Source organism: Rhodamnia argentea, chromosome 3, assembly GCF_020921035.1.
Source record: "Rhodamnia argentea isolate NSW1041297 chromosome 3, ASM2092103v1, whole genome shotgun sequence".
Classification (NCBI taxonomy): Eukaryota; Viridiplantae; Streptophyta; class Magnoliopsida; order Myrtales; family Myrtaceae; genus Rhodamnia; species Rhodamnia argentea.
Window position 1 is genome coordinate 1,889,910 of NC_063152.1, and position 13,652 is coordinate 1,903,561.

The 13,652-nt window shown below is 35.1% G+C and overlaps 1 protein-coding gene across 3 annotated transcripts in view; it reads left to right on the top strand.

The window, feature by feature from the left end:
• The window catches only part of LOC115754969 (actin-related protein 2/3 complex subunit 2A), a 41,027-nt gene that overhangs the window by 12,979 nt on the left and 14,396 nt on the right, over positions 1 to 13,652 (top strand). The gene's annotated exons all lie outside the window — the stretch shown is intronic.

Here is a 13,652-nt window from a genome sequence, read left to right on the forward strand (position 1 = left end):
TGTAGGAACATTGCAGCTGTTTGCGATTTCATTGCTTTTGTTGCTGGGTAGTTTCTCTGTTCAAATTGCAAAATCTGGGTCATACCAGGATCATAACGACGCTAGTCAATTGGTTGTGTGGCGTGAACCTTTGTATGAAAAATGCCTCTTATATTTGACTTGAATTAGCAGTTTTACGCACAATGTCAATCCGATCACTTTGAACCTTCAACTATATTGAGCAACACCGATCAACAAAGTGATATTGAAATATGAGATCATTCATGCATTTCCATTGATTCTCATGCCTGAATTTAGATTTTTTCTAAGCTTGTCTAAAGCCAATTTCCTATTTATCGTTCTTGTCGCTGGTTTTACCTATTTTTTAATCCATGCTACTCTGGCAGTGAGTAGATTTGCACATTATCAATGCATGACGTCCTCTTAAAGCATAGGACTTTTCTTATCTCCAACTCGCCGGTCACGATGGTTATTTCTGTGGGATCACCTTACACTAGTTCCTCCACTTTCTTCACGATTTCTAATGTCCGTCCAGCTAAATGCAAAAATAACAGTTACATACAACCTTAACTGATGAATGATATTAAGAATAGGTTGAGGACTGTTAAAAAAAATGTCGATGTCTATCAAATCCCTGAACCCTTTGGTATTTTCCATATGTTGGTAGTTTTTTGAATGGCCATCAATCATATGAACGTCCATTCCCAATCATTCCCTTCTACGGTACTCTTGAGAATCATTTTGTTGGTCAAGGCGAGTGCCAATTTGCAATAATCTGAATGAAGTCAAGTCCTTGGAAATAAACATGGAGACGAACATGTAGCACAACTAGAGAGATCAGTGGAGTGTAAAAAGTCTTAAATCTATTGTATTAGTACCAAATCGGTTCTGAATTTTTTAATTAGATCAATTTAATTTTAAATATTTTTACATTGGCACTAATTCAATTCATCCAACCAAAAAAGGTAGAAAATTGTTGATTTGGAAGCCGGTTGTGCTACGTCACACGGATGGCGCCGATCAAGACAATATGTTAAAGTTTTAAATATTTTTTCAAAATTTTATTAATTTTTTCATTTCTTTTTTTTCTCTTTTTCCCACTATGGCCGGTGAGGGTAGCGGCCTTGCCCGGCCTGGCCTTGATTTGGGGAAGGCATAAGCGGCCGCTTGCGCATCGCCCTTGCCCCGACCATCGCCAGGGTATCGCCGACTTAAGGCGAAGGCGGCCATGACCTCTCCGGCCATCGGTGAGACTGTTTGAGCCTCGCCCAGTGATCGGTGAGCTCTAGCTAGGGGTGAGTATGGATCGGGTTGATAGGTTCTAGATCTAGAACTTAAAACCAACTATGTTATAACCGAGTCCAAATTTTTGAAACTTGGAACCTACCCTATTTGTCCGAAAAACTGTTTTGGAACCTGGAACTCGAGAACCTATTTTTCTTTTTCTATTTCATTTTTTCCAGCAAAATAATATGAGTAATAATGAAATGATTCAAAGTACAAGATGAATAATAAAACACATTATCTACCAAAAGCAACAATCTCTAATATGAACAGTAAAAATTACAATCCACAAAAATAGAGGAGGCAAGGGAAGCGAGACTAGTTTTTTATTTTTATTTTAACAATTGCCAAAAATCGGTTTCAAAATCGGTTTGGTTCCTAGGTATTTGGAACCGAGAACCGGCCCGGTTCCAACCGGTTTCCAAAATTTAGAACTGATTCTCGAACTTGTTTTTCGTGTGGTCCGATTCGAGTTCTAAGTAAACCTGGTTCGGTTGCACACTTCTAACTTTAGCGATCCTTGCCTAGTAGCTAGCGCGCTTGCTGGAGCTTAGTGGAAAAAAAAAAGGAAAAGAAGGAAAAGAGAAAAAAAGGAAAGGAAAAGAAAAATAATTAAAATTTAAAATTTTTGGATAAAATTAGAAAAAAAATGTCCATCGGCACCGGCGGTGCTTGTAGGATGGCCGGCGGACATATACATCAACAATTTTCGACCTAAATTAGCCGGATGGGCTCAATTGGTATCAAAGTGAAAAAAGTTTAAAACTAAATTGATCCAAATTTAAGAGTGAATAGGTATCCATGCAATAAGTTTAAAACTTTTTTCTTTTTCTATTTTTTTAATATTTTTCTTAGTTCTCATCCTAAGTCAATTCTAGGAATAGTCTTGTCCAGAAGTGGGAGAAGAAAGATACCCTATTTAGGAAACTCATGCAATGCATTGCAATGCCAACCAAAACCCAGATTTGCCTTCACGGTGGGAGGACGTATGAGTGGTTCTCGTCCGCCGTTGTTCTGTTTCGTCTCATTTTAACTCATCTCCACCTCTCATCCCATATCCGGTCAACTCCCGATCCCGGCGGACAAATCTCGGATGAGGATCTCTCATTAATTCTCCCCATTTTTCCTTTCTTACCTCGAGGATTTTATTGCACCGGATAGGAATGAAGTATTGAGTGTTGAAGTTTGTTTGTAGTCAAGCTACTTTGGCAAGAGCATATAGTAGCACCTATAATGGTAAGTCTTGGCATATTAGTCTAAGACATGAGTATGTAAGACAATTGATTCAAGACGGTATCATAACAATTATCTATGTAAGGTTAAGCAAGAATCTAGCTGACCCTTTCATGAAGGCACTACCAAGAGAGGTAGTAATAATGAGCTCAAAAGAAATGGGGTTGAAACTATTTAATTAAATCACTAGCAATGGTAACCCGACCAAATACTAGCACATCATTAGTAATATGGTTTAATGGGTAAGAACAAGTTACTGAAAGTGATTGTGTAATACCGATATAAGCCCCGACATAAGAAATTAGTATTGTCTGTTACGTTTTAGAGGCTGAATTATATTATTAATGAAGTATAATACGTTAATGTATCGTGTTAATTAGTAACGTAAACACGTGATGGATACTTCACCTATATGAGCTTAGAAGTGGTGTCGCTTCTTACAAAAGTTACGGTTGCTTTCTAGAGAGCTCATGAAAAGGTATAAGCACAAGGCCATAATAGTGCCAAGTATATGATGAACTTCTTGTTGAAACAAGAGGTTAATATATGTGTGGTATGCCCGATACTATTACTAAAAGTAACAAGTTTAAAGCCGGTAGTTACTTGTGACTTTGATAGAACTTTGAGATACTTGTACTAAATGAAGGTTTAACTCGGAAGAGTCCTTCATGTATGTACATTGATCTCATGAAATTTTGGTTGTATCATATTTAAAAAAAAATATTATTAGAAAATATTTATTTTACAAACAAAGTGGGGGATTATTGAAGTTTGTTTGTAAAACAAAAGTTGCCTTTTCAATCTCACGTAGGATAAAAAGAAGAGTGCAAGTTTCTTTATTAGTTAGAAGGCTACAATAGTCTTTTAGAATAAAGAAATGGGCAAGTGGGCTAAACCCCACTATACCCGTGTACGGGTGTGCGTGTGATTGCGCGATTTTGACGCACTTTGCACGCTTGGGCGCCGTGGACGGAAATAAACCTTAATTATTTTTTTATTTCGAAATAAATTCTTTTATAATTATAATTTATATTTTTAATTATGAGTGTTCGGACATGAACAGTTGCGTCCGAACTTCGGTTGTCACTTACGAACGGTTGTGTCCAAAAGACTGTTATCACACACAAACGGTCATGTTTGAATTGTAATGTTTCGGACATGAATTGGTGCAATGTTTCGGACATGAATAAGTGCGATGTTTCGAATATGAATAGGTGCGTTCATATATGAGTAGTTTGGACATCAAGAGGTGTGTTATATTAGTATTATATAAAGGACAATTCTATTCAATTTCGGATGTTAACTTTTTATTCTTTTGTTTTCCTTCAAAAGAGAGACATCCAATTTTCATTGTTTCGTAGAGAGTTTTAGGAGATTTACTGGAATTGCTATCCAGTATTCTCACTATGGAAATTTGCCAGAAACCTATAGCAACTTTGTGGGGCAAATCGATCCTAAAAAAGAGTGATTACACGCCTCAAAGTCCGACTATATTGTTACTCCATTCAATTATATTTTCCAACAATTTTTAGGATCAATTTCGCGCAACAATGAAGTCGGAAACCATCGAAGTGATGAATCGGGATATGGTATAGTTGGATCGGTTCAACGGCAACAACTTCTCACGTTGGAATGACAAAGTGATGTTTCTGCTTACGACTTTGAAGATATCATATATTCTGGACCCGAATTTGGTGCCTATTGAAGATCCTATTTCTACCACTGAAGGGCAAGAACCAAATGCCAAAAAAATTGAGAGGTGAATAAGGCAAATAAGAAATGTGATGAAGACGAACTGCTCTGTCGTGGGCACATTCTCAATACGCTATCCGATCAATTGTATGACTTGTTCATGGAAATGAAGTCTCGCTAGGGAAACTGGAATGCACTCGAATTCAAGTGCAAAGTAGAGGAACAAGGTACTAACAAATATCCGATTGCTAAATACTTCGATTTCAAATTCATTGATGTTAAACCCCTTATAGAGCAAGTCCACGAACTACAAGTTCTAATGAACAAAATTCATGCTCTCAAAATCGACATACCTTTGGTTCAACTCCAGAAACATCTTTGCATTGAGGAAGAGTCATGCTTGCGTGAAAATTCTGGACTATACGAGACTAAAGTGAATGTCCTAATGGGTAATGGATTTCAGTCAAAAAATAACCCGAACTTGAAATGCAAGAGAGAGCAGAATTTTAAGAAGGCACAAGAGGAAAAAAAAAAAGGAGGTTGTTTCGTTTGTGGCAAAGTGGGCCATTTTGCAAGGGACCGTAGGCACCGCCAGAACAACACTTCCAAGGAGAAGAATACACCAATGCTAATTGTGAAGGCGGATACCAATCCTATTGAAGAAAACTATCTGGCCATGGTTACACATACGTTTTCAAACTTGAAAATTTCTAAGAAAATTGATGGTATTGTGGCCACAATTACTGAAATCAATGGTACTTCTGTCCAATCGGGTTGGTGGTTGGATTCCAGAGCAACATTCCACGTGTGCAAAGATAAGTCCATGATCAAGAACTTTCAAGAGGTTGTTGACATTAACTATCGAGAGGTCCAAACGGCAAACACCAGTGTTGCAAAAATCGAAGGCCAAGGCTCCATGGAGTTAGACTTCACTTCGGGAAAGAAAATTACCCTTTCGAATGTATTGTACGTACTCGAGATTAGGAAGAATTTAATTTTTGTTGATTTGTTATGTAAAAGAGGATTTCGGGTACTGTTTGAATCCGACAATGTTATCCTGTCGAAGAATGGAATATTTGTGGGAAAGGGTTATGCCAATGATGGCATGTACAACTAAGTATCAATAATAAGATTGAATCTTCTGTTCATACTATTGACTCTTCAATTTTATGGCATAGTAGATTAGTGCATTTAAATTTTCAATATTTAAAGAATATGAAAGAATTAGACATGATTAATTTTAATGGAGAATTAGATAAATGTGAAATTTGTTCCGAGCCTAAATTAACGAAGAGACCTTTTCCGAGTACAAGTAGGAATTCGAATTTGTTAGATTTGGTGCATAGCGATATATGCGAATTCAACGGAATGTTAACTCGTGGTGGTAAAAGGTATTTTATTACCTTTGTGGATGACTGTAGTAGGTATTTGTACGTTTATCTCCTAAGATCTAAAGATGAAGCATTTACCATATTTAATAAATATAAGGCTGAAGTAGAAAATCAATTAGAAAGGAAAATTAAAGTTCTACGTTCGGATAAAGGTGATGAATATTTCTTAAATGAATTTTTATCATTTTGTGAAGAACATGGTATTATTCATCAAACTTCAGCACCATACACTCCACAGCAAAATGGTTTGGCTGAAAGGAAAAATAAATCTCTTGGAGAAATGATAAATTGTAAGCTTTCTAATTCAAAGCTATCAATTAATTTATGGGGTGAAGCATTGCTTACTGCATGTCATATTCATAATATAATACCATCCAAGAAGACTAACATAAGTCCATATGAATTGTGGAAAGGTAGAAAGCCAAACTTGTCATATTTTAAAGTGTGGGGGTGCTTGGCTTATTATAGAGTACCGGACCCTAAGAGAACAAAGCTTGGTTCTAGAGCAATTAAAAGTGTTTTCCTTAGATATGCTGAAAATAGTAAAGCTTGTAGGCTTCTTGATTTAGATTCAAATGTCATAGTGGAATCAAGAGATGTTGAGTTTTTTGAGAATAAGTATTCTACGGACTTTGAAATTATTGAGAATAATAGTTCAAAACCTATAGAAATACAAGTAGATTCTCATGAAAAGGAAACAAAGGATTCGAAAATTATGACTGAACCAAGGAGAAGCACAAGAACGAGAAAATTGGAAGATTTAGGTCTTGACTTTATTACTCATGTTTTTCTTGTTGAAGGAGACAAAGATAATAATGTGGTAAATAAATACCCTTTAGTAATAAATTTAGAAGACGATCCTAAATGTTTTAGCGATGCTATGTCTTCTAGAGATGCTTCTTTTTGGAAAGAAGCTATAGATGATGAAATGGACTCAATTATGTCTAATAATACTTGGGTATTAGCAGATTTACCAAAAGGATCTAAACCTATTGGGTGTAAATGGGTTTTCGGGAGAAAAAATAATTCTGATGGTACTGTCCAAATTTTTATGGCTAGGTTGGTGGCCAAAGGATATAGAAAAAAAAAGGAATATATTATTTTGATACTTATGCCCTTGTAGCACGTATAACATCTATTCGGATTCTTTTTGCTCTCGCATCCATTTATGATCTTTGTGTTTATCAAATGGAAGTCAAAACCGATTTCTTAAATGGAGATTTAAATGAAGAAATTTACATGGAACAATCAGAAAGTTTTATACTTACCGGGAATGAAAAGAAAGTGTGTAAATTGGTTAAATCTCTTCATGGACTTAAGCAAGCTCCAAAGCAGTGGCATGAGAAATTTGATTCAGTCATATTGTCCAATGGTTTCAAACATAATAGTGCTCATAAGTGTATTTACTCTAAGTTCACTAAAGACTATCGGATCTTGGTTTGTTTATACGTTGATGATATGCTTATTTTTGGAACCAATATGACCAGAGTCAATGAGACTAAAAAGTATCTAACTTCGAATTTTAAAATGAAATATTTGGATGAAGTAGATACTATATTGGGTATCAAAGTTAAAAAAACATAGTGGGGTTTAGTTGTTGAGCCAAGGAGATTACATTGAAAAAATGTTAAATAAATTTCAGAATCTTGGTTACAAAGTAGCGAGTACTCCATTTGATCCCTGTGAAGTTAAATTATAATTCTAGTACGGCAGTTATACAACTTGAATATGCGAGTGCTACAGAGTCTTTAATGTATGCGATGCATTGTACTAGACCCGACATTGCATTTTTTGTGTGTAAGTTGAGTAGATACACTAGTAATCCAATTATAGAACATTGGAATGCTGTTACAAGAATTTTGGCTATCTTAAGAGAACAAAAAATTTAGGATTGTTCTATAATAATTATTCGGCTGTACTAGAAGGATACATCGATGCTAGTTGGATTACAAGCATAGGAGATAAACATTCCACCTCTGAATGGATTTTCACATTAAGAGAATGTGCTGTATTTTGGGCAAGCAAGAAACAGACTTGCATATCTCTCTCAATGATGGAATCATAATTTATAGCTTTAGCAGTAGTTGGGAAATAGGCTGAATGGATTAGAAATTTGTTGTTAGACATCAAATTGTGGCTTAGTCTAATGCTTCCTATTTCTGTCCATTGTGATAGTCAAGCTACTTTAGCAAGAGCATATAGTAGCACCTATAATGGTAAGTTTAGGCATATTAGTCTAAGACATGAGTATGTAAGACAATTGATTCAAGATGGTATCATAACAATTTTCTATGTAAGGTTAAATAAGAATTTGGCTGACCCTTTCACGAAGGCACTACCAAGAGAGGTGGTAATAATGAGCTCAAAAGAAATGGGGTTGAAACCATTTAACTAAATCACCAATAATGGTAACCCGATCAAATACTAGCACATCACTAGTAATATGATTCAATGGGTTAGAACAAGTTGCTGAAAGTGATTGTATACTACCGATATAAGCCCCGACATAAGAAATTAGTATTGTCTATTACATTTTAGAGGCTGAATTATATTATTAATGAAGTATACTACATTAATGTATCGTGTTCATTAGTAACAAAAACACGTGATGAATACTTCACCTATATGAGCTTATAAGTGGTATCACTTCTTACAAAAGTTATGGTTGCTTTCTAGAGAGCTCATGAAAAGGTATAAGCACAAGGCCATAATAGTGCTAAGTATATGATGAACTTCTTGTTGAAACAAGAGGTTAATATATGTGTGGTATGCCCGGTACTATTACTAAAAGTAACAAGTTTAATGCCAGCAGCTACTTGTGACTTTGATAGAACTTTGAGATATTTGTACTAAATGAAGGTTTAACTCGAAAGAGACCTTCATGTATGTATATTGATCTCATGAAATTTTGGTTGTATCATATTTAAAATATATATTATTAGAAAATATTTATTTTACAAAGAAACTAGGGAATTGTTGAAGTTTGTTTGTAAAACAAAAGCTGTCTTTTCAATCCTACATAAGATAGAAAGAAGAGTGCAAGTCTTTTTATTAGTTAGAAGGCCACAATAGTCTTTCGTAATAAAGAAATGGGCAAGTGGGCTAATCCCCACTATACCCGCGCACGGGTACGCATGTGATTGTGAGATTTTGATGCGATTATTAGACGCATTTAGCACTTTGCACGCTTGCGCGCCGCGAACGGAAATAAACCTTAATTATTTTTTTATTTCAAAATAAATCCTTTTATAATTATGTTTTATATTTTTAATTATGACTGTTCGGACATGAACAGTTGCGTCCGAACTTCGGTTGTCACTTACGAATAGCTGTGTCCGAAAGACTATTATCACACACGAACGGTCATGTTCGAATTGTAATGTTTCGGACATGAATAGCTACGTTCGTACATATGCAGTTTGGACCCCAAGAGGTGTGTTCTATTAGTATTATATAAAGGACAATTCTGTTCAATTTCAGTTGTTAACTTTTTATTTTTTCGTTTTCCTTCAAAAGAGAGAGAGAGAGTTTTAGGAGATTTACTGGAATTGCTATCTAGTATTCTCATTGTGACTTTGTTGTATCTTGAAGGGAATTTGCTAGAAACCTATAGCAACTTTGTGGGGGCAAATTGATCCTAAAAGAGAGTAATTACACGCCTCAAAGTCCGACTACATTGTTACTCCATTCGATTATATTTTCTAACAGTGAGCAGTAGTCATCAATGGAAGGTTCATCATTCACTCCTTTCTCCGCTTCCCTAAGTTCATCAATGAAGGATCTCCCTGGAAAAACAACCCCCCCCCCCACCCCCATGGTCTCGATTTCGTTTTAAACAGGGAAAAATTTGTACTTAACCCCAGTCCCGGACCATTTGCTCAATTGGACATTTCTACTTTCCATAAGGCTTTTGTTTTCCGAGCGATTTTCTGGGGAAGAAAATGTCTTTGCCTTTTATGCATCTTAGATAGTTGGTAATGGGCTCACGTAGGTCGGGAGTACTAGTTAATTTTCTGGCGAGATTGAGCCAGAAACAACAATATTTAAGATCATTGAAACAACCCAGGTGCATTCAAACATTTAGGTTCCTTTTGCCATATTCTTCCACCGGATCATACAGAGGGTCTCCTGTGTTTTCCCAATTTGTGGCTCCCCCGGTTTCAATGCAACCAGGGAATCTATCCCAACGAGGACCACCACCATGGCTCTCCAACCCTCGACGACATGGAAGGTTCCGATGACCATAAGCGAGGAGACTCACCCGCCGCCTCCTCTACCCATCGGCACAAGACCGGCAGAAAATTGTTAACGTAGACGCGGACATTCTATAACACTTACGTAGACAATATTTATTATTTTTGCATGTATAATTTTTATTTTCATTACTTTTTTCTTTTCTTTTTGCCTTCTCTTTTCTTTCTTTCTTTTTTCTTTTCCACTGTGGCCTACAAGGGTTGCCGGAGCTCATTGACCATTGGACTAGGCTGCTTGACTCGCTTGGATTTGGGGGAGGCAGAGCAATGACCGCAACTCTCACCGGAGCTCAGTGGGAAAAAATGAAAAGAGAAAAAAGAGAAGAAAAGAAAAATGAAAAGAAAAAAATTTACAAAAATTAAGAAACAATTTAAAGAAAATTTTCACATCGGTGCCAGCCGTGCTACATAGGTTAGTCGGCGTCTAGGAAAGAAAATTTCTTTCGCTTTCGTGCATCTTTGGTAGTCAGTAGTAGGCTCACATAGGTCGGGGGTACCGGATAATTTGCTGGCGAGATTGAGCCATAAACAACAAAAGGTTCTTCTTTTTAGTGGTTTATGCATTAATTTTGGCAATTGGCTGTTAGAGATATTAACACTACTTATAGGATATTTTCTTATGTAAAAGATAATTGTGATACTTCTTATTGACTATTGGCATTTTTCAAGATTGCACACATAATGCACATGTCCTTTGATTGTGCATGTCTTGATTAAAATATTTTCTTAGAATGGTTATCTAATAAAGCTTATAAATAGACCGATGTATTTGTAGATATCGAAATACACATAAATTTTCACATTTCTCTCTTCTGCATATTGTTATTCTTAACTGCCGCAATGATGCTAGCTACGTTGGGGGTGACGGCAGATGGAGGGTTTGTGGAGCAAGCCAGAGGTAGATGAAATACTATTGCTAACATTTATGACTTGGCAAAGCAATTGCTAGGGGGAAAAAGTGACAAGTGATGTGGGTTTGCTCACCCAAGTTAACTTTGTATATGTAGGAGCTCACCAACCTTAATTGCAAAAGAAGGAAATGAACAGTAACTTCTTCAGTTTACATCCTAAATATTCTTATTGCTCTCATTAAAGGCTTGGCTACAAAAGGTTCTTCTTTTTAGTGGTTTATGCATTAATTTCGGCAATTGGCCGTTAGAGATGTCAAAACTACCTATAAGATATTTTCTTATATTATAGATAATTGTGATACTTCCTATTGATTATTCGCATATTTCAAGATTGCACATACATTGCACACGTAATGCACATGTCCTTTGATTGTGCATGTATCAACTGAGATATTTTCTTAGAATAGTTATCTAATAAAACCTATATATAGGCCGATGTATTCTTCATCGTTATATATATCGAAATGTACATAAATTTTCACATCTCTCTACTGCATATTATTATTCTTAACTCCGACAATGGCGCTAGCTACGCTGGGGATGACGGCAGATGGAGGGTTCGTGGAGATCAAGCCAGAGAGGTAGATGCAATACTATTGCTATCATTTATGACTTGGCAAAGCAATTGCTAGGAGGAAAAAGTGACAAGTAATGTGTGTTTGCTCACCCAAGTTAACTTTGTATATGTAGGAGCTGACCAACCTTTCCATCTACTCAGCTTGCAAAAGAGGAAATGAGCGGTAACTTCTTCAGTTTACATCCTAAATATTGCTTTCACTAAATGCTTGTCTACAAAAGGTTCTTCTTGCTAGTGGTTTATGCATTAATTTTGCGAAATCAATAGATTAACATAGCAAGAAGAACAATATAATTGTCAAAAGGTGTATAAAGCGTTCACTTTAATGTCAAAAGTTTCCGCCGGATCACTTAAATGCGAAATCGAAAACAAAACGATCACTTTAGTGCCTTCGGCAAGAAAATTAGGCCAAAATTAATATGTTGTATTTTGAATAAATTTTTTAATATTAAGTGGTATTTAAAAAAAATTAAGTCCACATGGACTTCTAAACTTTAAAAAAAATTATAATTTGATTTTAAAAAAAAGAGAAATTAACAATTTTTTGTTAAAATACAAATGTTATTTAAATTAAGTTGGATAATTAGCTTAAAAATTTAATAAAAAAGCTTAAAAAAAAAAGGATGCAGAACCAGCCCTTGCGGCCTAATTTACAATGTATTTTATTTTTTTAAAAAAATCTGAGCTTATTTTATAATTTATTTTAAATATAATCTGTATTAAAATTTGAATTTGAATAAAAACGATGTCGTTTTAGCCACGTTATTACCACAATATTAAAAAGCAGTAAGTGCTTTTCGTGAGTTCAAATTGACGGAGTTAAAGACTTGATTGCACCAATTTGACAAGTTTTATGACTTAAATGCATTTTGTGTAAGTTTTAGAACTCAATGGTATTTTCGTAACAAGTTTTAGGGCCTCTAGTATGCATGTCCTCTTTTTGGAATTTTTAGTTTTTTAATTTTATTTTTAATCTAATTAATTTTGCATTTTTTATTGTGCTTTTTCAATTTTTAGGTTTTTTTTTTATATTGTTGACTAGACCTTTGGCGAGTCACATCATCTTCAAATATTAATGAAAAAATCCCATGTCGAATTTCTAGTAATGCATATTAGAGTTGGCACTCAAACGATCATTTAAGTGATCAAGATGAAACTTTTGGCACCAAAGTGAGCGCTGTACACAACTTTTAACACTTATACTATTCTTTTCCCGATTAACATACATATAACTACAAATTGAATAAGTTCATGAACTGGGGTTTGACCATGTGTCATTGAATGTAGCCCCTAATAGAATGCAGGGAGAAAGAACTGTGCAAATAGAACATTGTCGATTTTAATTGAAACAGGTGAACATTATTAAATTAATTTTAGAAATCAAGCTAACGGAACGTCGGACGGAAACCTGGTTATAGTATGTTCAAATTTGGGTAAAAATAAAAGGAAATATCATTTTTTTTAAATATTCCAAATTAGATTATTCGAAATTCTTGACTACATGAGGTTTAGAGCTTTCCAACTTCTCTTTTTTTAAGCATATTAATAGCCTTGTGTCTCCTTTCTCCAATCGTCAAAATTACTTTATCGCATGCTTATCTCTTCATCTTCCAATCAAACCTAAACCCTAAATAATGTAGAAATTTGTGTTCTTTCATTAATTAAGTACTCCCGCTCTTTAGAACCATGTCTGAGAAATTACCAGAACCTTAAAACCTGAAGTCAAGTTAATCAGATGTTGATTGAAAAGTTATGGCCGGTCAAAATTTGGCCAAATTAGGATAGAAACAGACATAAAGATCATTTTTCAATTTTTTTTTTCCTGTTATGTCATTTGAAATTCTTCACCTTGTGAGTTTTAGAGATTTCTCTTTAGGTCGATCCCGACCATCGAATTTCAAATAAGGAAAATATCACGGGCTTCTGTTCGGTCCAACTCTTGAAAGTTCGCAATTCCGACACTTTGTATTAAAAATCGAATTGCGTCAGTTGTATAATCGGGTCATGGGCTTTCTATAGATGCAAAAATCAAGCTAATGAAATGTCAGACATAAACTCAGCCAAAATATGTTCAAATTTGAGTAAAAACAAGCAGAGAAATATCATTTTATTTAGGAAAAATACCACCAAAAATCCTAACTTATGCTTATTGTGACAAATTTATCCCAAACTTTTTTGTGACAAAAAAATCCCAAACTTATATCCATGCGACACATTCATTCCAAACTTGTACCATTGTGACATATTCACCCCAAACTTTTTCTTATGACAACAAAAACCTCAAATTTATATGTGTGTGACATATTTACCT